The 26,746-nt window shown below is 53.3% G+C and overlaps 39 non-coding genes across 39 annotated transcripts; all 39 read right to left on the bottom strand.

Annotated features, from left to right (window-relative positions):
- Nucleotides 1-335: 335 nt before the first annotated feature.
- Nucleotides 336-409, bottom strand: trnam-cau (transfer RNA methionine (anticodon CAU)). The gene has a single exon. It is a non-coding gene; the product is annotated as a tRNA-Met (tRNA).
- Nucleotides 410-982: 573 nt separating this feature from the next.
- Nucleotides 983-1,056, bottom strand: trnam-cau (transfer RNA methionine (anticodon CAU)). Its single transcript has one exon. It is a non-coding gene; the product is annotated as a tRNA-Met (tRNA).
- A 573-nt stretch (nt 1,057-1,629) lies between these two features.
- trnam-cau (transfer RNA methionine (anticodon CAU)) lies at nt 1,630-1,703 on the bottom strand. The gene has a single exon. It is a non-coding gene; the product is annotated as a tRNA-Met (tRNA).
- Nucleotides 1,704-2,276: 573 nt separating this feature from the next.
- On the bottom strand, nt 2,277-2,350 carry trnam-cau (transfer RNA methionine (anticodon CAU)). The gene has a single exon. It is a non-coding gene; the product is annotated as a tRNA-Met (tRNA).
- Nucleotides 2,351-2,923: 573 nt separating this feature from the next.
- trnam-cau (transfer RNA methionine (anticodon CAU)) lies at nt 2,924-2,997 on the bottom strand. The gene has a single exon. It is a non-coding gene; the product is annotated as a tRNA-Met (tRNA).
- Nucleotides 2,998-4,216: 1,219 nt separating this feature from the next.
- trnam-cau (transfer RNA methionine (anticodon CAU)) lies at nt 4,217-4,290 on the bottom strand. Its single transcript has one exon. It is a non-coding gene; the product is annotated as a tRNA-Met (tRNA).
- A 574-nt stretch (nt 4,291-4,864) lies between these two features.
- On the bottom strand, nt 4,865-4,938 carry trnam-cau (transfer RNA methionine (anticodon CAU)). The gene has a single exon. It is a non-coding gene; the product is annotated as a tRNA-Met (tRNA).
- Nucleotides 4,939-5,511: 573 nt separating this feature from the next.
- On the bottom strand, nt 5,512-5,585 carry trnam-cau (transfer RNA methionine (anticodon CAU)). Its single transcript has one exon. It is a non-coding gene; the product is annotated as a tRNA-Met (tRNA).
- A 1,219-nt stretch (nt 5,586-6,804) lies between these two features.
- trnam-cau (transfer RNA methionine (anticodon CAU)) lies at nt 6,805-6,878 on the bottom strand. Its single transcript has one exon. It is a non-coding gene; the product is annotated as a tRNA-Met (tRNA).
- A 573-nt stretch (nt 6,879-7,451) lies between these two features.
- Nucleotides 7,452-7,525, bottom strand: trnam-cau (transfer RNA methionine (anticodon CAU)). Its single transcript has one exon. It is a non-coding gene; the product is annotated as a tRNA-Met (tRNA).
- Nucleotides 7,526-8,098: 573 nt separating this feature from the next.
- Nucleotides 8,099-8,172, bottom strand: trnam-cau (transfer RNA methionine (anticodon CAU)). The gene has a single exon. It is a non-coding gene; the product is annotated as a tRNA-Met (tRNA).
- A 573-nt stretch (nt 8,173-8,745) lies between these two features.
- trnam-cau (transfer RNA methionine (anticodon CAU)) lies at nt 8,746-8,819 on the bottom strand. The gene has a single exon. It is a non-coding gene; the product is annotated as a tRNA-Met (tRNA).
- A 573-nt stretch (nt 8,820-9,392) lies between these two features.
- On the bottom strand, nt 9,393-9,466 carry trnam-cau (transfer RNA methionine (anticodon CAU)). Its single transcript has one exon. It is a non-coding gene; the product is annotated as a tRNA-Met (tRNA).
- Nucleotides 9,467-10,039: 573 nt separating this feature from the next.
- trnam-cau (transfer RNA methionine (anticodon CAU)) lies at nt 10,040-10,113 on the bottom strand. The gene has a single exon. It is a non-coding gene; the product is annotated as a tRNA-Met (tRNA).
- A 573-nt stretch (nt 10,114-10,686) lies between these two features.
- trnam-cau (transfer RNA methionine (anticodon CAU)) lies at nt 10,687-10,760 on the bottom strand. The gene has a single exon. It is a non-coding gene; the product is annotated as a tRNA-Met (tRNA).
- Nucleotides 10,761-11,333: 573 nt separating this feature from the next.
- Nucleotides 11,334-11,407, bottom strand: trnam-cau (transfer RNA methionine (anticodon CAU)). Its single transcript has one exon. It is a non-coding gene; the product is annotated as a tRNA-Met (tRNA).
- Nucleotides 11,408-11,980: 573 nt separating this feature from the next.
- trnam-cau (transfer RNA methionine (anticodon CAU)) lies at nt 11,981-12,054 on the bottom strand. Its single transcript has one exon. It is a non-coding gene; the product is annotated as a tRNA-Met (tRNA).
- A 573-nt stretch (nt 12,055-12,627) lies between these two features.
- trnam-cau (transfer RNA methionine (anticodon CAU)) lies at nt 12,628-12,701 on the bottom strand. The gene has a single exon. It is a non-coding gene; the product is annotated as a tRNA-Met (tRNA).
- Nucleotides 12,702-13,274: 573 nt separating this feature from the next.
- trnam-cau (transfer RNA methionine (anticodon CAU)) lies at nt 13,275-13,348 on the bottom strand. Its single transcript has one exon. It is a non-coding gene; the product is annotated as a tRNA-Met (tRNA).
- Nucleotides 13,349-13,921: 573 nt separating this feature from the next.
- trnam-cau (transfer RNA methionine (anticodon CAU)) lies at nt 13,922-13,995 on the bottom strand. The gene has a single exon. It is a non-coding gene; the product is annotated as a tRNA-Met (tRNA).
- Nucleotides 13,996-14,568: 573 nt separating this feature from the next.
- Nucleotides 14,569-14,642, bottom strand: trnam-cau (transfer RNA methionine (anticodon CAU)). Its single transcript has one exon. It is a non-coding gene; the product is annotated as a tRNA-Met (tRNA).
- A 572-nt stretch (nt 14,643-15,214) lies between these two features.
- trnam-cau (transfer RNA methionine (anticodon CAU)) lies at nt 15,215-15,288 on the bottom strand. Its single transcript has one exon. It is a non-coding gene; the product is annotated as a tRNA-Met (tRNA).
- A 573-nt stretch (nt 15,289-15,861) lies between these two features.
- Nucleotides 15,862-15,935, bottom strand: trnam-cau (transfer RNA methionine (anticodon CAU)). The gene has a single exon. It is a non-coding gene; the product is annotated as a tRNA-Met (tRNA).
- A 573-nt stretch (nt 15,936-16,508) lies between these two features.
- On the bottom strand, nt 16,509-16,582 carry trnam-cau (transfer RNA methionine (anticodon CAU)). Its single transcript has one exon. It is a non-coding gene; the product is annotated as a tRNA-Met (tRNA).
- A 573-nt stretch (nt 16,583-17,155) lies between these two features.
- Nucleotides 17,156-17,229, bottom strand: trnam-cau (transfer RNA methionine (anticodon CAU)). The gene has a single exon. It is a non-coding gene; the product is annotated as a tRNA-Met (tRNA).
- Nucleotides 17,230-17,802: 573 nt separating this feature from the next.
- Nucleotides 17,803-17,876, bottom strand: trnam-cau (transfer RNA methionine (anticodon CAU)). Its single transcript has one exon. It is a non-coding gene; the product is annotated as a tRNA-Met (tRNA).
- Nucleotides 17,877-18,449: 573 nt separating this feature from the next.
- On the bottom strand, nt 18,450-18,523 carry trnam-cau (transfer RNA methionine (anticodon CAU)). The gene has a single exon. It is a non-coding gene; the product is annotated as a tRNA-Met (tRNA).
- Nucleotides 18,524-19,096: 573 nt separating this feature from the next.
- Nucleotides 19,097-19,170, bottom strand: trnam-cau (transfer RNA methionine (anticodon CAU)). The gene has a single exon. It is a non-coding gene; the product is annotated as a tRNA-Met (tRNA).
- Nucleotides 19,171-19,743: 573 nt separating this feature from the next.
- trnam-cau (transfer RNA methionine (anticodon CAU)) lies at nt 19,744-19,817 on the bottom strand. The gene has a single exon. It is a non-coding gene; the product is annotated as a tRNA-Met (tRNA).
- A 573-nt stretch (nt 19,818-20,390) lies between these two features.
- trnam-cau (transfer RNA methionine (anticodon CAU)) lies at nt 20,391-20,464 on the bottom strand. The gene has a single exon. It is a non-coding gene; the product is annotated as a tRNA-Met (tRNA).
- A 573-nt stretch (nt 20,465-21,037) lies between these two features.
- Nucleotides 21,038-21,111, bottom strand: trnam-cau (transfer RNA methionine (anticodon CAU)). The gene has a single exon. It is a non-coding gene; the product is annotated as a tRNA-Met (tRNA).
- A 573-nt stretch (nt 21,112-21,684) lies between these two features.
- Nucleotides 21,685-21,758, bottom strand: trnam-cau (transfer RNA methionine (anticodon CAU)). The gene has a single exon. It is a non-coding gene; the product is annotated as a tRNA-Met (tRNA).
- Nucleotides 21,759-22,331: 573 nt separating this feature from the next.
- On the bottom strand, nt 22,332-22,405 carry trnam-cau (transfer RNA methionine (anticodon CAU)). Its single transcript has one exon. It is a non-coding gene; the product is annotated as a tRNA-Met (tRNA).
- A 573-nt stretch (nt 22,406-22,978) lies between these two features.
- trnam-cau (transfer RNA methionine (anticodon CAU)) lies at nt 22,979-23,052 on the bottom strand. The gene has a single exon. It is a non-coding gene; the product is annotated as a tRNA-Met (tRNA).
- A 573-nt stretch (nt 23,053-23,625) lies between these two features.
- Nucleotides 23,626-23,699, bottom strand: trnam-cau (transfer RNA methionine (anticodon CAU)). The gene has a single exon. It is a non-coding gene; the product is annotated as a tRNA-Met (tRNA).
- Nucleotides 23,700-24,272: 573 nt separating this feature from the next.
- Nucleotides 24,273-24,346, bottom strand: trnam-cau (transfer RNA methionine (anticodon CAU)). The gene has a single exon. It is a non-coding gene; the product is annotated as a tRNA-Met (tRNA).
- A 573-nt stretch (nt 24,347-24,919) lies between these two features.
- On the bottom strand, nt 24,920-24,993 carry trnam-cau (transfer RNA methionine (anticodon CAU)). The gene has a single exon. It is a non-coding gene; the product is annotated as a tRNA-Met (tRNA).
- A 573-nt stretch (nt 24,994-25,566) lies between these two features.
- On the bottom strand, nt 25,567-25,640 carry trnam-cau (transfer RNA methionine (anticodon CAU)). Its single transcript has one exon. It is a non-coding gene; the product is annotated as a tRNA-Met (tRNA).
- Nucleotides 25,641-26,219: 579 nt separating this feature from the next.
- On the bottom strand, nt 26,220-26,293 carry trnam-cau (transfer RNA methionine (anticodon CAU)). The gene has a single exon. It is a non-coding gene; the product is annotated as a tRNA-Met (tRNA).
- Nucleotides 26,294-26,746: the final 453 nt, after the last annotated feature.

Here is a 26,746-nt window from a genome sequence, read left to right on the forward strand (position 1 = left end):
TTAAAACTTAACAAGAGCACTGCGACGACACGGCCACGCATTACACGAACAGGAGAGCAATACCACGACTGCGTTTATACCACACTAGTCCTACAAAAACACTGGATTTCAAGGGCATTGCGCGTCCAACGATTTCAGAGGACGCCACGCAATTTAATGAGATTCAGGGAAACTACTTGAAAAAGACACACGTTTTCTCAGAATGTCATGCTGTCTGGCCTCCAGGGGAGCCGAAGAGCCTTTTTGGCCCCAGGAGAAATGGACGATCACACGAAAGGGAATAAAGGAAACCGCTCTATCGTCTAAATGCTCTCGTGCGCCAAAAGGCACCACCCTGCCCCGTGTGAGGCTCGAACTCACGACCTTCAGATTATGAGACTGACGCGCTGCCTAACTGCGCCAACGAGGCATGTGCTTCGGCTGGGCTGAGCGGTGAAGCACTAGCTTCCAGTTATCGTCTGCCATTCGGTGGAGCTCCAAAAATACTGCTCGCCCTCAGCCCTCGTGTCAGGATGGCCGAGCGGTCTAAGGCGCTGCGTTCAGGTCGCAGTCTCCCCTGGAGGCGTGGGTTCGAATCCCACTTCTGACAAGGCTAACCTTTGGCTGTGGGCTCAGGCTGGAGTCTTTAACCCTCTGGCGAGTTGATTTTAAACCTTAACAAGAGCACTGCGACGACACGGCCACGCATTACACGAACAGGAGAGCAATACCACGACTGCGTTTATACCACACTAGTCCTACAAAAACACTGGATTTCAAGGGCATTGCGCGTCCAACGATTTCAGAGGACGCCACGCAATTTAATGAGATTCAGGGAAACTACTTGAAAAAGACACACGTTTTCTCAGAATGTCATGCTGTCTGGCCTCCAGGGGAGCCGAAGAGCCTTTTTGGCCCCAGGAGAAATGGACGATCACACGAAAGGGAATAAAGGAAACCGCTCTATCGTCTAAATGCTCTCGTGCGCCAAAAGGCACCACCCTGCCCCGTGTGAGGCTCGAACTCACGACCTTCAGATTATGAGACTGACGCGCTGCCTAACTGCGCCAACGAGGCATGTGCTTCGGCTGGGCTGAGCGGTGAAGCACTAGCTTCCAGTTATCGTCTGCCATTCGGTGGAGCTCCAAAAATACTGCTCGCCCTCAGCCCTCGTGTCAGGATGGCCGAGCGGTCTAAGGCGCTGCGTTCAGGTCGCAGTCTCCCCTGGAGGCGTGGGTTCGAATCCCACTTCTGACAAGGCTAACCTTTGGCTGTGGGCTCAGGCTGGAGTCTTTAACCCTCTGGCGAGTTGATTTTAAACCTTAACAAGAGCACTGCGACGACACGGCCACGCATTACACGAACAGGAGAGCAATACCACGACTGCGTTTATACCACACTAGTCCTACAAAAACACTGGATTTCAAGGGCATTGCGCGTCCAACGATTTCAGAGGACGCCACGCAATTTAATGAGATTCAGGGAAACTACTTGAAAAAGACACACGTTTTCTCAGAATGTCATGCTGTCTGGCCTCCAGGGGAGCCGAAGAGCCTTTTTGGCCCCAGGAGAAATGGACGATCACACGAAAGGGAATAAAGGAAACCGCTCTATCGTCTAAACGCTCTCGTGCGCCAAAAGGCACCACCCTGCCCCGTGTGAGGCTCGAACTCACGACCTTCAGATTATGAGACTGACGCGCTGCCTAACTGCGCCAACGAGGCATGTGCTTTGGCTGGGCTGAGCGGTGAAGCACTAGCTTCCAGTTATCGTCTGCCATTCGGTGGAGCTCCAAAAATACTGCTCGCCCTCAGCCCTCGTGTCAGGATGGCCGAGCGGTCTAAGGCGCTGCGTTCAGGTCGCAGTCTCCCCTGGAGGCGTGGGTTCGAATCCCACTTCTGACAAGGCTAACCTTTGGCTGTGGGCTCAGGCTGGAGTCTTTAACCCTCTGGCGAGTTGATTTTAAAACTTAACAAGAGCACTGCGACGACACGGCCACGCATTACACGAACAGGAGAGCAATACCACGACTGTGTTTATACCACACTAGTCCTACAAAAACACTGGATTTCAAGGGCATTGCGCATCCAACGATTTCAGAGGACGCCACGCAATTTAATGAGATTCAGGGAAACTACTTGAAAAAGACACACGTTTTCTCAGAATGTCATGCTGTCTGGCCTCCAGGGGAGCCGAAGAGCCTTTTTGGCCCCAGGAGAAATGGACGATCACACGAAAGGGAATAAAGGAAACCGCTCTATCGTCTAAATGCTCTCGTGCGCCAAAAGGCACCACCCTGCCCCGTGTGAGGCTCGAACTCACGACCTTCAGATTATGAGACTGACGCGCTGCCTAACTGCGCCAACGAGGCATGTGCTTCGGCTGGGCTGAGCGGTGAAGCACTAGCTTCCAGTTATCGTCTGCCATTCGGTGGAGCTCCAAAAATACTGCTCGCCCTCAGCCCTCGTGTCAGGATGGCCGAGCGGTCTAAGGCGCTGCGTTCAGGTCGCAGTCTCCCCTGGAGGCGTGGGTTCGAATCCCACTTCTGACAAGGCTAACCTTTGGCTGTGGGCTCAGGCTGGAGTCTTTAACCCTCTGGCGAGTTGATTTTAAACCTTAACAAGAGCACTGCGACGACACGGCCACGCATTACACGAACAGGAGAGCAATACCACGACTGCGTTTATACCACACTAGTCCTACAAAAACACTGGATTTCAAGGGCATTGCGCGTCCAACGATTTCAGAGGACGCCACGCAATTTAATGAGATTCAGGGAAACTACTTGAAAAAGACACACGTTTTCTCAGAATGTCATGCTGTCTGGCCTCCAGGGGAGCCGAAGAGCCTTTTTGGCCCCAGGAGAAATGGACGATCACACGAAAGGGAATAAAGGAAACCGCTCTATCGTCTAAACGCTCTCGTGCGCCAAAAGGCACCACCCTGCCCCGTGTGAGGCTCGAACTCACGACCTTCAGATTATGAGACTGACGCGCTGCCTAACTGCGCCAACGAGGCATGTGCTTTGGCTGGGCTGAGCGGTGAAGCACTAGCTTCCAGTTATCGTCTGCCATCCAGTGGAGCTCCAAAAATACTGCTCGCCCTAAGCCCTCGTGTCAGGATGGCCGAGCGGTCTAAGGCGCTGCGTTCAGGTCGCAGTCTCCCCTGGAGGCGTGGGTTCGAATCCCACTTCTGACAAGGCTAACCTTTGGCTGTGGGCTCAGGCTGGAGTCTTTAACCCTCTGGCGAGTTGATTTTAAACCTTAACAAGAGCACTGCGACGACACGGCCACGCATTACACGAACAGGAGAGCAATACCACGACTGCGTTTATACCACACTAGTCCTACAAAAACACTGGATTTCAAGGGCATTGCGCGTCCAACGATTTCAGAGGACGCCACGCAATTTAATGAGATTCAGGGAAACTACTTGAAAAAGACACACGTTTTCTCAGAATGTCATGCTGTCTGGCCTCCAGGGGAGCCGAAGAGCCTTTTTGGCCCCAGGAGAAATGGACGATCACACGAAAGGGAATAAAGGAAACCGCTCTATCGTCTAATCGCTCTCGTGCGCCAAAAGGAACCACCCTGCCCGTGTGAGGCTCGAACTCACGACCTTCACATTATGAGACTGACGTGCTGCCTAACTGCGCCAACGAGGCATGTGCTTCAGCTGGGCTGAGCGGTGAAGCACTAGCTTTCAGTTATCGTCTGCCATTCGGTGGACCTCCAAAAATACTGCTCGCCCTCCGCCCTTATGTCAGGATGGCCGAGCGGTCTAAGGCGCTGCGTTCAGGTCGCAGTCTCCCCTGGAGGCGTGGGTTCGAATCCCACTTCTGACAAGGCTAACCTTTGGCTGTGGGCTCAGGCTGGAGTCTTTAACCCTCTGGCGAGTTGATTTTAAACCTTAACAAGAGCACTGTGACGACACGGCCACGCATTACACGAACAGGAGAGCAATACCACGACTGTGTTTATACCACACTAGTCCTACAAAAACACTGGATTTCAAGGGCATTGCGCATCCAACGATTTCAGAGGACGCCACGCAATTTAATGAGATTCAGGGAAACTACTTGAAAAAGACACACGTTTTCTCAGAATGTCATGCTGTCTGGCCTCCAGGGGAGCCGAAGAGCCTTTTTGGCCCCAGGAGAAATGGACGATCACACGAAAGGGAATAAAGGAAACCGCTCTATCGTCTAAATGCTCTCGTGCGCCAAAAGGCACCACCCTGCCCCGTGTGAGGCTCGAACTCACGACCTTCAGATTATGAGACTGACGCGCTGCCTAACTGCGCCAACGAGGCATGTGCTTCAGCTGGGCTGAGCGGTGAAGCACTAGCTTCCAGTTATCGTCTGCCATTCGGTGGAGCTCCAAAAATACTGCTCGCCCTCAGCCCTCATGTCAGGATGGCCGAGCGGTCTAAGGCGCTGCGTTCAGGTTGCAGTCTCTCCCTGGAGGCGTGTGTTCGAATCCCACTTCTGACAAGGCTAACCTTTGGCTGTGGGCTCAGGCTGGAGTCTTTAACCCTCTGGCGAGTTGATTTTAAACCTTAACAAGAGCACTGCGACGACACGGCCACGCATTACACGAACAGGAGAGCAATACCACGACTGCGTTTATACCACACTAGTCCTACAAAAACACTGGATTTCAAGGGCATTGCGCGTCCAACGATTTCAGAGGACGCCACGCAATTTAATGAGATTCAGGGAAACTACTTGAAAAAGACACACGTTTTCTCAGAATGTCATGCTGTCTGGCCTCCAGGGGAGCCGAAGAGCCTTTTTGGCCCCAGGAGAAATGGACGATCACACGAAAGGGAATAAAGGAAACCGCTCTATCGTCTAAACGCTCTCGTGCGCCAAAAGGCACCACCCTGCCCCGTGTGAGGCTCGAACTCACGACCTTCAGATTATGAGACTGACGCGCTGCCTAACTGCGCCAACGAGGCATGTGCTTTGGCTGGGCTGAGCGGTGAAGCACTAGCTTCCAGTTATCGTCTGCCATTCGGTGGAGCTCCAAAAATACTGCTCGCCCTCAGCCCTCGTGTCAGGATGGCCGAGCGGTCTAAGGCGCTGCGTTCAGGTCGCAGTCTCCCCTGGAGGCGTGGGTTCGAATCCCACTTCTGACAAGGCTAACCTTTGGCTGTGGGCTCAGGCTGGAGTCTTTAACCCTCTGGCGAGTTGATTTTAAACCTTAACAAGAGCACTGCGACGACACGGCCACGCATTACACGAACAGGAGAGCAATACCACGACTGCGTTTATACCACACTAGTCCTACAAAAACACTGGATTTCAAGGGCATTGCGCGTCCAACGATTTCAGAGGACGCCACGCAATTTAATGAGATTCAGGGAAACTACTTGAAAAAGACACACGTTTTCTCAGAATGTCATGCTGTCTGGCCTCCAGGGGAGCCGAAGAGCCTTTTTGGCCCCAGGAGAAATGGACGATCACACGAAAGGGAATAAAGGAAACCGCTCTATCGTCTAAACGCTCTCGTGCGCCAAAAGGCACCACCCTGCCCCGTGTGAGGCTCGAACTCACGACCTTCAGATTATGAGACTGACGCGCTGCCTAACTGCGCCAACGAGGCATGTGCTTTGGCTGGGCTGAGCGGTGAAGCACTAGCTTCCAGTTATCGTCTGCCATTCGGTGGAGCTCCAAAAATACTGCTCGCCCTCAGCCCTCGTGTCAGGATGGCCGAGCGGTCTAAGGCGCTGCGTTCAGGTCGCAGTCTCCCCTGGAGGCGTGGGTTCGAATCCCACTTCTGACAAGGCTAACCTTTGGCTGTGGGCTCAGGCTGGAGTCTTTAACCCTCTGGCGAGTTGATTTTAAACCTTAACAAGAGCACTGCGACGACACGGCCACGCATTACACGAACAGGAGAGCAATACCACGACTGCGTTTATACCACACTAGTCCTACAAAAACACTGGATTTCAAGGGCATTGCGCGTCCAACGATTTCAGAGGACGCCACGCAATTTAATGAGATTCAGGGAAACTACTTGAAAAAGACACACGTTTTCTCAGAATGTCATGCTGTCTGGCCTCCAGGGGAGCCGAAGAGCCTTTTTGGCCCCAGGAGAAATGGACGATCACACGAAAGGGAATAAAGGAAACCGCTCTATCGTCTAATCGCTCTCGTGCGCCAAAAGGAACCACCCTGCCCGTGTGAGGCTCGAACTCACGACCTTCACATTATGAGACTGACGTGCTGCCTAACTGCGCCAACGAGGCATGTGCTTCAGCTGGGCTGAGCGGTGAAGCACTAGCTTCCAGTTATCGTCTGCCATTCGGTGGACCTCCAAAAATACTGCTCGCCCTCCGCCCTTATGTCAGGATGGCCGAGCGGTCTAAGGCGCTGCGTTCAGGTCGCAGTCTCCCCTGGAGGCGTGGGTTCGAATCCCACTTCTGACAAGGCTAACCTTTGGCTGTGGGCTCAGGCTGGAGTCTTTAACCCTCTGGCGAGTTGATTTTAAACCTTAACAAGAGCACTGCGACGACACGGCCACGCATTACACGAACAGGAGAGCAATACCACGACTGTGTTTATACCACACTAGTCCTACAAAAACACTGGATTTCAAGGGCATTGCGCATCCAACGATTTCAGAGGACGCCACGCAATTTAATGAGATTCAGGGAAACTACTTGAAAAAGACACACGTTTTCTCAGAATGTCATGCTGTCTGGCCTCCAGGGGAGCCGAAGAGCCTTTTTGGCCCCAGGAGAAATGGCCGATCACACGAAAGGGAATAAAGGAAACCGCTCTATCGTCTAAATGCTCTCGTGCGCCAAAAGGAACCACCCTGCCCCGTGTGAGGCTCGAACTCACGACCTTCAGATTATGAGACTGACGCGCTGCCTAACTGCGCCAACGAGGCGTGTGCTTCGGCTGGGCTGAGTGGTGACGCACTAGCTTCCAGTTATCGTCTGCCATTCGGTGGAGCTCCAAAAATACTGCTCGCCCTCAGCCCTCATGTCAGGATGGCCGAGCGGTCTAAGGCGCTGCGTTCAGGTCGCAGTCTCCCCTGGAGGCGTGGGTTCGAATCCCACTTCTGACAAGGCTAACCTTTGGCTGTGGGCTCAGGCTGGAGTCTTTAACCCTCTGGCGAGTTGATTTTAAACCTTAACAAGAGCACTGCGACGACACGGCCACGCATTACACGAACAGGAGAGCAATACCACGACTGCGTTTATACCACACTAGTCCTACAAAAACACTGGATTTCAAGGGCATTGCGCGTCCAACGATTTCAGAGGACGCCACGCAATTTAATGAGATTCAGGGAAACTACTTGAAAAAGACACACGTTTTCTCAGAATGTCATGCTGTCTGGCCTCCAGGGGAGCCGAAGAGCCTTTTTGGCCCCAGGAGAAATGGACGATCACACGAAAGGGAATAAAGGAAACCGCTCTATCGTCTAAACGCTCTCGTGCGCCAAAAGGCACCACCCTGCCCCGTGTGAGGCTCGAACTCACGACCTTCAGATTATGAGACTGACGCGCTGCCTAACTGCGCCAACGAGGCATGTGCTTTGGCTGGGCTGAGCGGTGAAGCACTAGCTTCCAGTTATCGTCTGCCATTCGGTGGAGCTCCAAAAATACTGCTCGCCCTCAGCCCTCGTGTCAGGATGGCCGAGCGGTCTAAGGCGCTGCGTTCAGGTCGCAGTCTCCCCTGGAGGCGTGGGTTCGAATCCCACTTCTGACAAGGCTAACCTTTGGCTGTGGGCTCAGGCTGGAGTCTTTAACCCTCTGGCGAGTTGATTTTAAACCTTAACAAGAGCACTGCGACGACACGGCCACGCATTACACGAACAGGAGAGCAATACCACGACTGCGTTTATACCACACTAGTCCTACAAAAACACTGGATTTCAAGGGCATTGCGCGTCCAACGATTTCAGAGGACGCCACGCAATTTAATGAGATTCAGGGAAACTACTTGAAAAAGACACACGTTTTCTCAGAATGTCATGCTGTCTGGCCTCCAGGGGAGCCGAAGAGCCTTTTTGGCCCCAGGAGAAATGGACGATCACACGAAAGGGAATAAAGGAAACCGCTCTATCGTCTAAACGCTCTCGTGCGCCAAAAGGCACCACCCTGCCCCGTGTGAGGCTCGAACTCACGACCTTCAGATTATGAGACTGACGCGCTGCCTAACTGCGCCAACGAGGCATGTGCTTCGGCTGGGCTGAGCGGTGAAGCACTAGCTTCCAGTTATCGTCTGCCATTCGGTGGAGCTCCAAAAATACTGCTCGCCCTCAGCCCTCGTGTCAGGATGGCCGAGCGGTCTAAGGCGCTGCGTTCAGGTCGCAGTCTCCCCTGGAGGCGTGGGTTCGAATCCCACTTCTGACAAGGCTAACCTTTGGCTGTGGGCTCAGGCTGGAGTCTTTAACCCTCTGGCGAGTTGATTTTAAACCTTAACAAGAGCACTGCGACGACACGGCCACGCATTACACGAACAGGAGAGCAATACCACGACTGCGTTTATACCACACTAGTCCTACAAAAACACTGGATTTCAAGGGCATTGCGCGTCCAACGATTTCAGAGGACGCCACGCAATTTAATGAGATTCAGGGAAACTACTTGAAAAAGACACACGTTTTCTCAGAATGTCATGCTGTCTGGCCTCCAGGGGAGCCGAAGAGCCTTTTTGGCCCCAGGAGAAATGGACGATCACACGAAAGGGAATAAAGGAAACCGCTCTATCGTCTAAATGCTCTCGTGCGCCAAAAGGCACCACCCTGCCCCGTGTGAGGCTCGAACTCACGACCTTCAGATTATGAGACTGACGCGCTGCCTAACTGCGCCAACGAGGCATGTGCTTCGGCTGGGCTGAGCGGTGAAGCACTAGCTTCCAGTTATCGTCTGCCATTCGGTGGAGCTCCAAAAATACTGCTCGCCCTCAGCCCTCGTGTCAGGATGGCCGAGCGGTCTAAGGCGCTGCGTTCAGGTCGCAGTCTCCCCTGGAGGCGTGGGTTCGAATCCCACTTCTGACAAGGCTAACCTTTGGCTGTGGGCTCAGGCTGGAGTCTTTAACCCTCTGGCGAGTTGATTTTAAACCTTAACAAGAGCACTGCGACGACACGGCCACGCATTACACGAACAGGAGAGCAATACCACGACTGCGTTTATACCACACTAGTCCTACAAAAACACTGGATTTCAAGGGCATTGCGCGTCCAACGATTTCAGAGGACGCCACGCAATTTAATGAGATTCAGGGAAACTACTTGAAAAAGACACACGTTTTCTCAGAATGTCATGCTGTCTGGCCTCCAGGGGAGCCGAAGAGCCTTTTTGGCCCCAGGAGAAATGGACGATCACACGAAAGGGAATAAAGGAAACCGCTCTATCGTCTAAATGCTCTCGTGCGCCAAAAGGCACCACCCTGCCCCGTGTGAGGCTCGAACTCACGACCTTCAGATTATGAGACTGACGCGCTGCCTAACTGCGCCAACGAGGCATGTGCTTCGGCTGGGCTGAGCGGTGAAGCACTAGCTTCCAGTTATCGTCTGCCATTCGGTGGAGCTCCAAAAATACTGCTCGCCCTCAGCCCTCGTGTCAGGATGGCCGAGCGGTCTAAGGCGCTGCGTTCAGGTCGCAGTCTCCCCTGGAGGCGTGGGTTCGAATCCCACTTCTGACAAGGCTAACCTTTGGCTGTGGGCTCAGGCTGGAGTCTTTAACCCTCTGGCGAGTTGATTTTAAACCTTAACAAGAGCACTGCGACGACACGGCCACGCATTACACGAACAGGAGAGCAATACCACGACTGTGTTTATACCACACTAGTCCTACAAAAACACTGGATTTCAAGGGCATTGCGCGTCCAACGATTTCAGAGGACGCCACGCAATTTAATGAGATTCAGGGAAACTACTTGAAAAAGACACACGTTTTCTCAGAATGTCATGCTGTCTGGCCTCCAGGGGAGCCGAAGAGCCTTTTTGGCCCCAGGAGAAATGGACGATCACACGAAAGGGAATAAAGGAAACCGCTCTATCGTCTAAATGCTCTCGTGCGCCAAAAGGCACCACCCTGCCCCGTGTGAGGCTCGAACTCACGACCTTCAGATTATGAGACTGACGCGCTGCCTAACTGCGCCAACGAGGCATGTGCTTTGGCTGGGCTGAGCGGTGAAGCACTAGCTTCCAGTTATCGTCTGCCATTCGGTGGAGCTCCAAAAATACTGCTCGCCCTCAGCCCTCGTGTCAGGATGGCCGAGCGGTCTAAGGCGCTGCGTTCAGGTCGCAGTCTCCCCTGGAGGCGTGGGTTCGAATCCCACTTCTGACAAGGCTAACCTTTGGCTGTGGGCTCAGGCTGGAGTCTTTAACCCTCTGGCGAGTTGATTTTAAACCTTAACAAGAGCACTGCGACGACACGGCCACGCATTACACGAACAGGAGAGCAATACCACGACTGCGTTTATACCACACTAGTCCTACAAAAACACTGGATTTCAAGGGCATTGCGCGTCCAACGATTTCAGAGGACGCCACGCAATTTAATGAGATTCAGGGAAACTACTTGAAAAAGACACACGTTTTCTCAGAATGTCATGCTGTCTGGCCTCCAGGGGAGCCGAAGAGCCTTTTTGGCCCCAGGAGAAATGGACGATCACACGAAAGGGAATAAAGGAAACCGCTCTATCGTCTAAACGCTCTCGTGCGCCAAAAGGCACCACCCTGCCCCGTGTGAGGCTCGAACTCACGACCTTCAGATTATGAGACTGACGCGCTGCCTAACTGCGCCAACGAGGCATGTGCTTCGGCTGGGCTGAGCGGTGAAGCACTAGCTTCCAGTTATCGTCTGCCATTCGGTGGAGCTCCAAAAATACTGCTCGCCCTCAGCCCTCGTGTCAGGATGGCCGAGCGGTCTAAGGCGCTGCGTTCAGGTCGCAGTCTCCCCTGGAGGCGTGGGTTCGAATCCCACTTCTGACAAGGCTAACCTTTGGCTGTGGGCTCAGGCTGGAGTCTTTAACCCTCTGGCGAGTTGATTTTAAACCTTAACAAGAGCACTGCGACGACACGGCCACGCATTACACGAACAGGAGAGCAATACCACGACTGTGTTTATACCACACTAGTCCTACAAAAACACTGGATTTCAAGGGCATTGCGCGTCCAACGATTTCAGAGGACGCCACGCAATTTAATGAGATTCAGGGAAACTACTTGAAAAAGACACACGTTTTCTCAGAATGTCATGCTGTCTGGCCTCCAGGGGAGCCGAAGAGCCTTTTTGGCCCCAGGAGAAATGGACGATCACACGAAAGGGAATAAAGGAAACCGCTCTATCGTCTAAACGCTCTCGTGCGCCAAAAGGCACCACCCTGCCCCGTGTGAGGCTCGAACTCACGACCTTCAGATTATGAGACTGACGCGCTGCCTAACTGCGCCAACGAGGCATGTGCTTCAGCTGGGCTGAGCGGTGAAGCACTAGCTTCCAGTTATCGTCTGCCATTCGGTGGAGCTCCAAAAATACTGCTCGCCCTCAGCCCTCGTGTCAGGATGGCCGAGCGGTCTAAGGCGCTGCGTTCAGGTCGCAGTCTCCCCTGGAGGCGTGGGTTCGAATCCCACTTCTGACAAGGCTAACCTTTGGCTGTGGGCTCAGGCTGGAGTCTTTAACCCTCTGGCGAGTTGATTTTAAACCTTAACAAGAGCACTGCGACGACACGGCCACGCATTACACGAACAGGAGAGCAATACCACGACTGTGTTTATACCACACTAGTCCTACAAAAACACTGGATTTCAAGGGCATTGCGCATCCAACGATTTCAGAGGACGCCACGCAATTTAATGAGATTCAGGGAAACTACTTGAAAAAGACACACGTTTTCTCAGAATGTCATGCTGTCTGGCCTCCAGGGGAGCCGAAGAGCCTTTTTGGCCCCAGGAGAAATGGACGATCACACGAAAGGGAATAAAGGAAACCGCTCTATCGTCTAAATGCTCTCGTGCGCCAAAAGGCACCACCCTGCCCCGTGTGAGGCTCGAACTCACGACCTTCAGATTATGAGACTGACGCGCTGCCTAACTGCGCCAACGAGGCATGTGCTTCGGCTGGGCTGAGCGGTGAAGCACTAGCTTCCAGTCATCGTCTGCCATTCGGTGGAGCTCCAAAAATACTGCTCGCCCTCAGCCCTCATGTCAGGATGGCCGAGCGGTCTAAGGCGCTGCGTTCAGGTCGCAGTCTCCCCTGGAGGCGTGGGTTCGAATCCCACTTCTGACAAGGCTAACCTTTGGCTGTGGGCTCAGGCTGGAGTCTTTAACCCTCTGGCGAGTTGATTTTAAACCTTAACAAGAGCACTGCGACGACACGGCCACGCATTACACGAACAGGAGAGCAATACCACGACTGCGTTTATACCACACTAGTCCTACAAAAACACTGGATTTCAAGGGCATTGCGCGTCCAACGATTTCAGAGGACGCCACGCAATTTAATGAGATTCAGGGAAACTACTTGAAAAAGACACACGTTTTCTCAGAATGTCATGCTGTCTGGCCTCCAGGGGAGCCGAAGAGCCTTTTTGGCCCCAGGAGAAATGGACGATCACACGAAAGGGAATAAAGGAAACCGCTCTATCGTCTAAACGCTCTCGTGCGCCAAAAGGCACCACCCTGCCCCGTGTGAGGCTCGAACTCACGACCTTCAGATTATGAGACTGACGCGCTGCCTAACTGCGCCAACGAGGCATGTGCTTTGGCTGGGCTGAGCGGTGAAGCACTAGCTTCCAGTTATCGTCTGCCATTCGGTGGAGCTCCAAAAATACTGCTCGCCCTCAGCCCTCGTGTCAGGATGGCCGAGCGGTCTAAGGCGCTGCGTTCAGGTCGCAGTCTCCCCTGGAGGCGTGGGTTCGAATCCCACTTCTGACAAGGCTAACCTTTGGCTGTGGGCTCAGGCTGGAGTCTTTAACCCTCTGGCGAGTTGATTTTAAACCTTAACAAGAGCACTGCGACGACACGGCCACGCATTACACGAACAGGAGAGCAATACCACGACTGCGTTTATACCACACTAGTCCTACAAAAACACTGGATTTCAAGGGCATTGCGCGTCCAACGATTTCAGAGGACGCCACGCAATTTAATGAGATTCAGGGAAACTACTTGAAAAAGACACACGTTTTCTCAGAATGTCATGCTGTCTGGCCTCCAGGGGAGCCGAAGAGCCTTTTTGGCCCCAGGAGAAATGGACGATCACACGAAAGGGAATAAAGGAAACCGCTCTATCGTCTAAACGCTCTCGTGCGCCAAAAGGCACCACCCTGCCCCGTGTGAGGCTCGAACTCACGACCTTCAGATTATGAGACTGACGCGCTGCCTAACTGCGCCAACGAGGCATGTGCTTCAGCTGGGCTGAGCGGTGAAGCACTAGCTTCCAGTTATCGTCTGCCATTCGGTGGACCTCCAAAAATACTGCTCGCCCTCAGCCCTCGTGTCAGGATGGCCGAGCGGTCTAAGGCGCTGCGTTCAGGTCGCAGTCTCCCCTGGAGGCGTGGGTTCGAATCCCACTTCTGACAAGGCTAACCTTTGGCTGTGGGCTCAGGCTGGAGTCTTTAACCCTCTGGCGAGTTGATTTTAAACCTTAACAAGAGCACTGCGACGACACGGCCACGCATTACACGAACAGGAGAGCAATACCACGACTGCGTTTATACCACACTAGTCCTACAAAAACACTGGATTTCAAGGGCATTGCGCGTCCAACGATTTCAGAGGACGCCACGCAATTTAATGAGATTCAGGGAAACTACTTGAAAAAGACACACGTTTTCTCAGAATGTCATGCTGTCTGGCCTCCAGGGGAGCCGAAGAGCCTTTTTGGCCCCAGGAGAAATGGACGATCACACGAAAGGGAATAAAGGAAACCGCTCTATCGTCTAAACGCTCTCGTGCGCCAAAAGGCACCACCCTGCCCCGTGTGAGGCTCGAACTCACGACCTTCAGATTATGAGACTGACGCGCTGCCTAACTGCGCCAACGAGGCATGTGCTTCAGCTGGGCTGAGCGGTGAAGCACTAGCTTCCAGTTATCGTCTGCCATTCGGTGGAGCTCCAAAAATACTGCTCGCCCTCAGCCCTCGTGTCAGGATGGCCGAGCGGTCTAAGGCGCTGCGTTCAGGTCGCAGTCTCCCCTGGAGGCGTGGGTTCGAATCCCACTTCTGACAAGGCTAACCTTTGGCTGTGGGCTCAGGCTGGAGTCTTTAACCCTCTGGCGAGTTGATTTTAAACCTTAACAAGAGCACTGCGACGACACGGCCACGCATTACACGAACAGGAGAGCAATACCACGACTGCGTTTATACCACACTAGTCCTACAAAAACACTGGATTTCAAGGGCATTGCGCGTCCAACGATTTCAGAGGACGCCACGCAATTTAATGAGATTCAGGGAAACTACTTGAAAAAGACACACGTTTTCTCAGAATGTCATGCTGTCTGGCCTCCAGGGGAGCCGAAGAGCCTTTTTGGCCCCAGGAGAAATGGACGATCACACGAAAGGGAATAAAGGAAACCGCTCTATCGTCTAAACGCTCTCGTGCGCCAAAAGGCACCACCCTGCCCCGTGTGAGGCTCGAACTCACGACCTTCAGATTATGAGACTGACGCGCTGCCTAACTGCGCCAACGAGGCATGTGCTTCAGCTGGGCTGAGCGGTGAAGCACTAGCTTCCAGTTATCGTCTGCCATTCGGTGGAGCTCCAAAAATACTGCTCGCCCTCAGCCCTCGTGTCAGGATGGCCGAGCGGTCTAAGGCGCTGCGTTCAGGTCGCAGTCTCCCCTGGAGGCGTGGGTTCGAATCCCACTTCTGACAAGGCTAACCTTTGGCTGTGGGCTCAGGCTGGAGTCTTTAACCCTCTGGCGAGTTGATTTTAAACCTTAACAAGAGCACTGCGACGACACGGCCACGCATTACAGGAACAGGAGAGCAATACCACGACAGCGTTTATACCACACTAGTCCTACAAAAACACTGGATTTCAAGGGCATTGCGCGTCCAACGATTTCAGAGGACGCCACGCAATTTAATGAGATTCAGGGAAACTACTTGAAAAAGACACACGTTTTCTCAGAATGTCATGCTGTCTGGCCTCCAGGGGAGCCGAAGAGCCTTTTGGCCCCAGGAGAAATGGACGATCACACGAAAGGGAATAAAGGAAACCGCTCTATCGTCTAAATGCTCTCGTGCGCCAAAAGGCACCACCCTGCCCCGTGTGAGGCTCGAACTCACGACCTTCAGATTATGAGACTGACGCGCTGCCTAACTGCGCCAACGAGGCATGTGCTTCAGCTGGGCTGAGCGGTGAAGCACTAGCTTCCAGTTATCGTCTGCCATTCGGTGGAGCTCCAAAAATACTGCTCGCCCTCAGCCCTCGTGTCAGGATGGCCGAGCGGTCTAAGGCGCTGCGTTCAGGTCGCAGTCTCCCCTGGAGGCGTGGGTTCGAATCCCACTTCTGACAAGGCTAACCTTTGGCTGTGGGCTCAGGCTGGAGTCTTTAACCCTCTGGCGAGTTGATTTTAAACCTTAACAAGAGCACTGCGACGACACGGCCACGCATTACACGAACAGGAGAGCAATACCACGACTGCGTTTATACCACACTAGTCCTACAAAAACACTGGATTTCAAGGGCATTGCGCGTCCAACGATTTCAGAGGACGCCACGCAATTTAATGAGATTCAGGGAAACTACTTGAAAAAGACACACGTTTTCTCAGAATGTCATGCTGTCTGGCCTCCAGGGGAGCCGAAGAGCCTTTTTGGCCCCAGGAGAAATGGACGATCACACGAAAGGGAATAAAGGAAACCGCTCTATCGTCTAAACGCTCTCGTGCGCCAAAAGGCACCACCCTGCCCCGTGTGAGGCTCGAACTCACGACCTTCAGATTATGAGACTGACGCGCTGCCTAACTGCGCCAACGAGGCATGTGCTTCGGCTGGGCTGAGCGGTGAAGCACTAGCTTCCAGTTATCGTCTGCCATTCGGTGGAGCTCCAAAAATACTGCTCGCCCTCAGCCCTCGTGTCAGGATGGCCGAGCGGTCTAAGGCGCTGCGTTCAGGTCGCAGTCTCCCCTGGAGGCGTGGGTTCGAATCCCACTTCTGACAAGGCTAACCTTTGGCTGTGGGCTCAGGCTGGAGTCTTTAACCCTCTGGCGAGTTGATTTTAAACCTTAACAAGAGCACTGCGACGACACGGCCACGCATTACACGAACAGGAGAGCAATACCACGACTGCGTTTATACCACACTAGTCCTACAAAAACACTGGATTTCAAGGGCATTGCGCGTCCAACGATTTCAGAGGACGCCACGCAATTTAATGAGATTCAGGGAAACTACTTGAAAAAGACACACGTTTTCTCAGAATGTCATGCTGTCTGGCCTCCAGGGGAGCCGAAGAGCCTTTTTGGCCCCAGGAGAAATGGACGATCACACGAAAGGGAATAAAGGAAACCGCTCTATCGTCTAAATGCTCTCGTGCGCCAAAAGGCACCACCCTGCCCCGTGTGAGGCTCGAACTCACGACCTTCAGATTATGAGACTGACGCGCTGCCTAACTGCGCCAACGAGGCATGTGCTTCGGCTGGGCTGAGCGGTGAAGCACTAGCTTCCAGTTATCGTCTGCCATTCGGTGGAGCTCCAAAAATACTGCTCGCCCTCAGCCCTCGTGTCAGGATGGCCGAGCGGTCTAAGGCGCTGCGTTCAGGTCGCAGTCTCCCCTGGAGGCGTGGGTTCGAATCCCACTTCTGACAAGGCTAACCTTTGGCTGTGGGCTCAGGCTGGAGTCTTTAACCCTCTGGCGAGTTGATTTTAAACCTTAACAAGAGCACTGCGACGACACGGCCACGCATTACACGAACAGGAGAGCAATACCACGACTGCGTTTATACCACACTAGTCCTACAAAAACACTGGATTTCAAGGGCATTGCGCGTCCAACGATTTCAGAGGACGCCACGCAATTTAATGAGATTCAGGGAAACTACTTGAAAAAGACACACGTTTTCTCAGAATGTCATGCTGTCTGGCCTCCAGGGGAGCCGAAGAGCCTTTTTGGCCCCAGGAGAAATGGACGATCACACGAAAGGGAATAAAGGAAACCGCTCTATCGTCTAAATGCTCTCGTGCGCCAAAAGGCACCACCCTGCCCCGTGTGAGGCTCGAACTCACGACCTTCAGATTATGAGACTGACGCGCTGCCTAACTGCGCCAACGAGGCATGTGCTTCGGCTGGGCTGAGCGGTGAAGCACTAGCTTCCAGTTATCGTCTGCCATTCGTTGGAGCTCCAAAAATACTGCTCGCCCTCAGCCCTCGTGTCAGGATGGCCGAGCGGTCTAAGGCGCTGCGTTCAGGTCGCAGTCTCCCCTGGAGGCGTGGGTTCGAATCCCACTTCTGACAAGGCTAACCTTTGGCTGTGGGCTCAGGCTGGAGTCTTTAACCCTCTGGCGAGTTGATTTTAAACCTTAACAAGAGCACTGCGACGACACGGCCACGCATTACACGAACAGGAGAGCAATACCACGACTGCGTTTATACCACACTAGTCCTACAAAAACACTGGATTTCAAGGGCATTGCGCGTCCAACGATTTCAGAGGACGCCACGCAATTTAATGAGATTCAGGGAAACTACTTGAAAAAGACACACGTTTTCTCAGAATGTCATGCTGTCTGGCCTCCAGGGGAGCCGAAGAGCCTTTTTGGCCCCAGGAGAAATGGACGATCACACGAAAGGGAATAAAGGAAACCGCTCTATCGTCTAAACGCTCTCGTGCGCCAAAAGGCACCACCCTGCCCCGTGTGAGGCTCGAACTCACGACCTTCAGATTATGAGACTGACGCGCTGCCTAACTGCGCCAACGAGGCATGTGCTTCAGCTGGGCTGAGCGGTGAAGCACTAGCTTCCAGTTATCGTCTGCCATTCGGTGGAGCTCCAAAAATACTGCTCGCCCTCAGCCCTCGTGTCAGGATGGCCGAGCGGTCTAAGGCGCTGCGTTCAGGTCGCAGTCTCCCCTGGAGGCGTGGGTTCGAATCCCACTTCTGACAAGGCTAACCTTTGGCTGTGGGCTCAGGCTGGAGTCTTTAACCCTCTGGCGAGTTGATTTTAAACCTTAACAAGAGCACTGCGACGACACGGCCACGCATTACACGAACAGGAGAGCAATACCACGACTGCGTTTATACCACACTAGTCCTACAAAAACACTGGATTTCAAGGGCATTGCGCGTCCAACGATTTCAGAGGACGCCACGCAATTTAATGAGATTCAGGGAAACTACTTGAAAAAGACACACGTTTTCTCAGAATGTCATGCTGTCTGGCCTCCAGGGGAGCCGAAGAGCCTTTTTGGCCCCAGGAGAAATGGACGATCACACGAAAGGGAATAAAGGAAACCGCTCTATCGTCTAAACGCTCTCGTGCGCCAAAAGGCACCACCCTGCCCCGTGTGAGGCTCGAACTCACGACCTTCAGATTATGAGACTGACGCGCTGCCTAACTGCGCCAACGAGGCATGTGCTTCAGCTGGGCTGAGCGGTGAAGCACTAGCTTCCAGTTATCGTCTGCCATTCGGTGGAGCTCCAAAAATACTGCTCGCCCTCAGCCCTCGTGTCAGGATGGCCGAGCGGTCTAAGGCGCTGCGTTCAGGTCGCAGTCTCCCCTGGAGGCGTGGGTTCGAATCCCACTTCTGACAAGGCTAACCTTTGGCTGTGGGCTCAGGCTGGAGTCTTTAACCCTCTGGCGAGTTGATTTTAAACCTTAACAAGAGCACTGCGACGACACGGCCACGCATTACACGAACAGGAGAGCAATACCACGACTGTGTTTATACCACACTAGTCCTACAAAAACACTGGATTTCAAGGGCATTGCGCATCCAACGATTTCAGAGGACGCCACGCAATTTAATGAGATTCAGGGAAACTACTTGAAAAAGACACACGTTTTCTCAGAATGTCATGCTGTCTGGCCTCCAGGGGAGCCGAAGAGCCTTTTTGGCCCCAGGAGAAATGGACGATCACACGAAAGGGAATAAAGGAAACCGCTCTATCGTCTAAATGCTCTCGTGCGCCAAAAGGCACCACCCTGCCCCGTGTGAGGCTCGAACTCACGACCTTCAGATTATGAGACTGACGCGCTGCCTAACTGCGCCAACGAGGCATGTGCTTCGGCTGGGCTGAGCGGTGAAGCACTAGCTTCCAGTCATCGTCTGCCATTCGGTGGAGCTCCAAAAATACTGCTCGCCCTCAGCCCTCATGTCAGGATGGCCGAGCGGTCTAAGGCGCTGCGTTCAGGTCGCAGTCTCCCCTGGAGGCGTGGGTTCGAATCCCACTTCTGACAAGGCTAACCTTTGGCTGTGGGCTCAGGCTGGAGTCTTTAACCCTCTGGCGAGTTGATTTTAAACCTTAACAAGAGCACTGCGACGACACGGCCACGCATTACACGAACAGGAGAGCAATACCACGACTGCGTTTATACCACACTAGTCCTACAAAAACACTGGATTTCAAGGGCATTGCGCGTCCAACGATTTCAGAGGACGCCACGCAATTTAATGAGATTCAGGGAAACTACTTGAAAAAGACACACGTTTTCTCAGAATGTCATGCTGTCTGGCCTCCAGGGGAGCCGAAGAGCCTTTTTGGCCCCAGGAGAAATGGACGATCACACGAAAGGGAATAAAGGAAACCGCTCTATCGTCTAAACGCTCTCGTGCGCCAAAAGGCACCACCCTGCCCCGTGTGAGGCTCGAACTCACGACCTTCAGATTATGAGACTGACGCGCTGCCTAACTGCGCCAACGAGGCATGTGCTTCGGCTGGGCTGAGCGGTGAAGCACTAGCTTCCAGTTATCGTCTGCCATTCGGTGGAGCTCCAAAAATACTGCTCGCCCTCAGCCCTCGTGTCAGGATGGCCGAGCGGTCTAAGGCGCTGCGTTCAGGTCGCAGTCTCCCCTGGAGGCGTGGGTTCGAATCCCACTTCTGACAAGGCTAACCTTTGGCTGTGGGCTCAGGCTGGAGTCTTTAACCCTCTGGCGAGTTGATTTTAAACCTTAACAAGAGCACTGCGACGACACGGCCACGCATTACACGAACAGGAGAGCAATACCACGACTGCGTTTATACCACACTAGTCCTACAAAAACACTGGATTTCAAGGGCATTGCGCGTCCAACGATTTCAGAGGACGCCACGCAATTTAATGAGATTCAGGGAAACTACTTGAAAAAGACACACGTTTTCTCAGAATGTCATGCTGTCTGGCCTCCAGGGGAGCCGAAGAGCCTTTTTGGCCCCAGGAGAAATGGACGATCACACGAAAGGGAATAAAGGAAACCGCTCTATCGTCTAAATGCTCTCGTGCGCCAAAAGGCACCACCCTGCCCCGTGTGAGGCTCGAACTCACGACCTTCAGATTATGAGACTGACGCGCTGCCTAACTGCGCCAACGAGGCATGTGCTTCGGCTGGGCTGAGCGGTGAAGCACTAGCTTCCAGTTATCGTCTGCCATTCGGTGGAGCTCCAAAAATACTGCTCGCCCTCAGCCCTCGTGTCAGGATGGCCGAGCGGTCTAAGGCGCTGCGTTCAGGTCGCAGTCTCCCCTGGAGGCGTGGGTTCGAATCCCACTTCTGACAAGGCTAACCTTTGGCTGTGGGCTCAGGCTGGAGTCTTTAACCCTCTGGCGAGTTGATTTTAAACCTTAACAAGAGCACTGCGACGACACGGCCACGCATTACACGAACAGGAGAGCAATACCACGACTGCGTTTATACCACACTAGTCCTACAAAAACACTGGATTTCAAGGGCATTGCGCGTCCAACGATTTCAGAGGACGCCACGCAATTTAATGAGATTCAGGGAAACTACTTGAAAAAGACACACGTTTTCTCAGAATGTCATGCTGTCTGGCCTCCAGGGGAGCCGAAGAGCCTTTTTGGCCCCAGGAGAAATGGACGATCACACGAAAGGGAATAAAGGAAACCGCTCTATCGTCTAAACGCTCTCGTGCGCCAAAAGGCACCACCCTGCCCCGTGTGAGGCTCGAACTCACGACCTTCAGATTATGAGACTGACGCGCTGCCTAACTGCGCCAACGAGGCATGTGCTTTGGCTGGGCTGAGCGGTGAAGCACTAGCTTCCAGTTATCGTCTGCCATTCGGTGGAGCTCCAAAAATACTGCTCGCCCTCAGCCCTCGTGTCAGGATGGCCGAGCGGTCTAAGGCGCTGCGTTCAGGTCGCAGTCTCCCCTGGAGGCGTGGGTTCGAATCCCACTTCTGACAAGGCTAACCTTTGGCTGTGGGCTCAGGCTGGAGTCTTTAACCCTCTGGCGAGTTGATTTTAAACCTTAACAAGAGCACTGCGACGACACGGCCACGCATTACACGAACAGGAGAGCAATACCACGACTGTGTTTATACCACACTAGTCCTACAAAAACACTGGATTTCAAGGGCATTGCGCGTCCAACGATTTCAGAGGACGCCACGCAATTTAATGAGATTCAGGGAAACTACTTGAAAAAGACACACGTTTTCTCAGAATGTCATGCTGTCTGGCCTCCAGGGGAGCCGAAGAGCCTTTTTGGCCCCAGGAGAAATGGACGATCACACGAAAGGGAATAAAGGAAACCGCTCTATCGTCTAAACGCTCTCGTGCGCCAAAAGGCACCACCCTGCCCCGTGTGAGGCTCGAACTCACGACCTTCAGATTATGAGACTGACGCGCTGCCTAACTGCGCCAACGAGGCATGTGCTTCGGCTGGGCTGAGCGGTGAAGCACTAGCTTCCAGTTATCGTCTGCCATTCGGTGGAGCTCCAAAAATACTGCTCGCCCTCAGCCCTCGTGTCAGGATGGCCGAGCGGTCTAAGGCGCTGCGTTCAGGTCGCAGTCTCCCCTGGAGGCGTGGGTTCGAATCCCACTTCTGACAAGGCTAACCTTTGGCTGTGGGCTCAGGCTGGAGTCTTTAACCCTCTGGCGAGTTGATTTTAAACCTTAACAAGAGCACTGCGACGACACGGCCACGCATTACACGAACAGGAGAGCAATACCACGACTGCGTTTATACCACACTAGTCCTACAAAAACACTGGATTTCAAGGGCATTGCGCGTCCAACGATTTCAGAGGACGCCACGCAATTTAATGAGATTCAGGGAAACTACTTGAAAAAGACACACGTTTTCTCAGAATGTCATGCTGTCTGGCCTCCAGGGGAGCCGAAGAGCCTTTTTGGCCCCAGGAGAAATGGACGATCACACGAAAGGGAATAAAGGAAACCGCTCTATCGTCTAAACGCTCTCGTGCGCCAAAAGGCACCACCCTGCCCCGTGTGAGGCTCGAACTCACGACCTTCAGATTATGAGACTGACGCGCTGCCTAACTGCGCCAACGAGGCATGTGCTTCGGCTGGGCTGAGCGGTGAAGCACTAGCTTCCAGTTATCGTCTGCCATTCGGTGGAGCTCCAAAAATACTGCTCGCCCTCAGCCCTCGTGTCAGGATGGCCGAGCGGTCTAAGGCGCTGCGTTCAGGTCGCAGTCTCCCCTGGAGGCGTGGGTTCGAATCCCACTTCTGACAAGGCTAACCTTTGGCTGTGGGCTCAGGCTGGAGTCTTTAACCCTCTGGCGAGTTGATTTTAAACCTTAACAAGAGCACTGCGACGACACGGCCACGCATTACACGAACAGGAGAGCAATACCACGACTGCGTTTATACCACACTAGTCCTACAAAAACACTGGATTTCAAGGGCATTGCGCGTCCAACGATTTCAGAGGACGCCACGCAATTTAATGAGATTCAGGGAAACTACTTGAAAAAGACACACGTTTTCTCAGAATGTCATGCTGTCTGGCCTCCAGGGGAGCCGAAGAGCCTTTTTGGCCCCAGGAGAAATGGACGATCACACGAAAGGGAATAAAGGAAACCGCTCTATCGTCTAAACGCTCTCGTGCGCCAAAAGGCACCACCCTGCCCCGTGTGAGGCTCGAACTCACGACCTTCAGATTATGAGACTGACGCGCTGCCTAACTGCGCCAACGAGGCATGTGCTTCGGCTGGGCTGAGCGGTGAAGCACTAGCTTCCAGTTATCGTCTGCCATTCGGTGGAGCTCCAAAAATACTGCTCGCCCTCAGCCCTCGTGTCAGGATGGCCGAGCGGTCTAAGGCGCTGCGTTCAGGTCGCAGTCTCCCCTGGAGGCGTGGGTTCGAATCCCACTTCTGACAAGGCTAACCTTTGGCTGTGGGCTCAGGCTGGAGTCTTTAACCCTCTGGCGAGTTGATTTTAAACCTTAACAAGAGCACTGCGACGACACGGCCACGCATTACACGAACAGGAGAGCAATACCACGACTGCGTTTATACCACACTAGTCCTACAAAAACACTGGATTTCAAGGGCATTGCGCGTCCAACGATTTCAGAGGACGCCACGCAATTTAATGAGATTCAGGGAAACTACTTGAAAAAGACACACGTTTTCTCAGAATGTCATGCTGTCTGGCCTCCAGGGGAGCCGAAGAGCCTTTTTGGCCCCAGGAGAAATGGACGATCACACGAAAGGGAATAAAGGAAACCGCTCTATCGTCTAAATGCTCTCGTGCGCCAAAAGGCACCACCCTGCCCCGTGTGAGGCTCGAACTCACGACCTTCAGATTATGAGACTGACGCGCTGCCTAACTGCGCCAACGAGGCATGTGCTTCAGCTGGGCTGAGCGGTGAAGCACTAGCTTCCAGTTATCGTCTGCCATTCGGTGGAGCTCCAAAAATACTGCTCGCCCTCAGCCCTCGTGTCAGGATGGCCGAGCGGTCTAAGGCGCTGCGTTCAGGTCGCAGTCTCCCCTGGAGGCGTGGGTTCGAATCCCACTTCTGACAAGGCTAACCTTTGGCTGTGGGCTCAGGCTGGAGTCTTTAACCCTCTGGCGAGTTGATTTTAAACCTTAACAAGAGCACTGCGACGACACGGCCACGCATTACACGAACAGGAGAGCAATACCACGACTGCGTTTATACCACACTAGTCCTACAAAAACACTGGATTTCAAGGGCATTGCGCGTCCAACGATTTCAGAGGACGCCACGCAATTTAATGAGATTCAGGGAAACTACTTGAAAAAGACACACGTTTTCTCAGAATGTCATGCTGTCTGGCCTCCAGGGGAGCCGAAGAGCCTTTTTGGCCCCAGGAGAAATGGACGATCACACGAAAGGGAATAAAGGAAACCGCTCTATCGTCTAAACGCTCTCGTGCGCCAAAAGGCACCACCCTGCCCCGTGTGAGGCTCGAACTCACGACCTTCAGATTATGAGACTGACGCGCTGCCTAACTGCGCCAACGAGGCATGTGCTTTGGCTGGGCTGAGCGGTGAAGCACTAGCTTCCAGTTATCGTCTGCCATTCGGTGGAGCTCCAAAAATACTGCTCGCCCTCAGCCCTCGTGTCAGGATGGCCGAGCGGTCTAAGGCGCTGCGTTCAGGTCGCAGTCTCCCCTGGAGGCGTGGGTTCGAATCCCACTTCTGACAAGGCTAACCTTTGGCTGTGGGCTCAGGCTGGAGTCTTTAACCCTCTGGCGAGTTGATTTTAAAACTTAACAAGAGCACTGCGACGACACGGCCACGCATTACACGAACAGGAGAGCAATACCACGACTGTGTTTATACCACACTAGTCCTACAAAAACACTGGATTTCAAGGGCATTGCGCGTCCAACGATTTCAGAGGACGCCACGCAATTTAATGAGATTCAGGGAAACTACTTGAAAAAGACACACGTTTTCTCAGAATGTCATGCTGTCTGGCCTCCAGGGGAGCCGAAGAGCCTTTTTGGCCCCAGGAGAAATGGACGATCACACGAAAGGGAATAAAGGAAACCGCTCTATCGTCTAAACGCTCTCGTGCGCCAAAAGGCACCACCCTGCCCCGTGTGAGGCTCGAACTCACGACCTTCAGATTATGAGACTGACGCGCTGCCTAACTGCGCCAACGAGGCATGTGCTTTGGCTGGGCTGAGCGGTGAAGCACTAGCTTCCAGTTATCGTCTGCCATTCGGTGGAGCTCCAAAAATACTGCTCGCCCTCAGCCCTCGTGTCAGGATGGCCGAGCGGTCTAAGGCGCTGCGTTCAGGTCGCAGTCTCCCCTGGAGGCGTGGGTTCGAATCCCACTTCTGACAAGGCTAACCTTTGGCTGTGGGCTCAGGCTGGAGTCTTTAACCCTCTGGCGAGTTGATTTTAAACCTTAACAAGAGCACTGCGACGACACGGCCACGCATTACACGAACAGGAGAGCAATACCACGACTGCGTTTATACCACACTAGTCCTACAAAAACACTGGATTTCAAGGGCATTGCGCGTCCAACGATTTCAGAGGACGCCACGCAATTTAATGAGATTCAGGGAAACTACTTGAAAAAGACACACGTTTTCTCAGAATGTCATGCTGTCTGGCCTCCAGGGGAGCCGAAGAGCCTTTTTGGCCCCAGGAGAAATGGACGATCACACGAAAGGGAATAAAGGAAACCGCTCTATCGTCTAAACGCTCTCGTGCGCCAAAAGGCACCACTCTGCCCCGTGTGAGGCTCGAACTCACGACCTTCAGATTATGAGACTGACGCGCTGCCTAACTGCGCCAACGAGGCATGTGCTTCGGCTGGGCTGAGCGGTGAAGCACTAGCTTCCAGTTATCGTCTGCCATTCGTTGGAGCTCCAAAAATACTGCTCGCCCTCAGCCCTCGTGTCAGGATGGCCGAGCGGTCGACGACGAAGGCGCTGCGTTCAGGTCGCAGTCTCCCCTGGAGGCGTGGGTTCGAATCCCACTTCTGACAAGGCTAACCTTTGGCTGTGGGCTCAGGCTGGAGTCTTTAACCCTCTGGCGAGTTGATTTTAAACCTTAACAAGAGCACTGCGACGACACGGCCACGCATTACACGAACAGGAGAGCAATACCACGACTGCGTTTATACCACACTAGTCCTACAAAAACACTGGATTTCAAGGGCATTGCGCGTCCAACGATTTCAGAGGACGCCACGCAATTTAATGAGATTCAGGGAAACTACTTGAAAAAGACACACGTTTTCTCAGAATGTCATGCTGTCTGGCCTCCAGGGGAGCCGAAGAGCCTTTTTGGCCCCAGGAGAAATGGACGATCACACGAAAGGGAATAAAGGAAACCGCTCTATCGTCTAAATGCTCTCGTGCGCCAAAAGGCACCACCCTGCCCCGTGTGAGGCTCGAACTCACGACCTTCAGATTATGAGACTGACGCGCTGCCTAACTGCGCCAACGAGGCATGTGCTTCGGCTGGGCTGAGCGGTGAAGCACTAGCTTCCAGTTATCGTCTGCCATTCGTTGGAGCTCCAAAAATACTGCTCGCCCTCAGCCCTCGTGTCAGGATGGCCGAGCGGTCTAAGGCGCTGCGTTCAGGTCGCAGTCTCCCCTGGAGGCGTGGGTTCGAATCCCACTTCTGACAAGGCTAACCTTTGGCTGTGGGCTCAGGCTGGAGTCTTTAACCCTCTGGCGAGTTGATTTTAAACCTTAACAAGAGCACTGCGACGACACGGCCACGCATTACACGAACAGGAGAGCAATACCACGACTGTGTTTATACCACACTAGTCCTACAAAAACACTGGATTTCAAGGGCATTGCGCGTCCAACGATTTCAGAGGACGCCACGCAATTTAATGAGATTCAGGGAAACTACTTGAAAAAGACACACGTTTTCTCAGAATGTCATGCTGTC

This window comes from Chanodichthys erythropterus, chromosome 8 (genome assembly GCF_024489055.1).
Source record: "Chanodichthys erythropterus isolate Z2021 chromosome 8, ASM2448905v1, whole genome shotgun sequence".
In the NCBI taxonomy this organism is placed as follows: Eukaryota; Metazoa; Chordata; class Actinopteri; order Cypriniformes; family Xenocyprididae; genus Chanodichthys; species Chanodichthys erythropterus.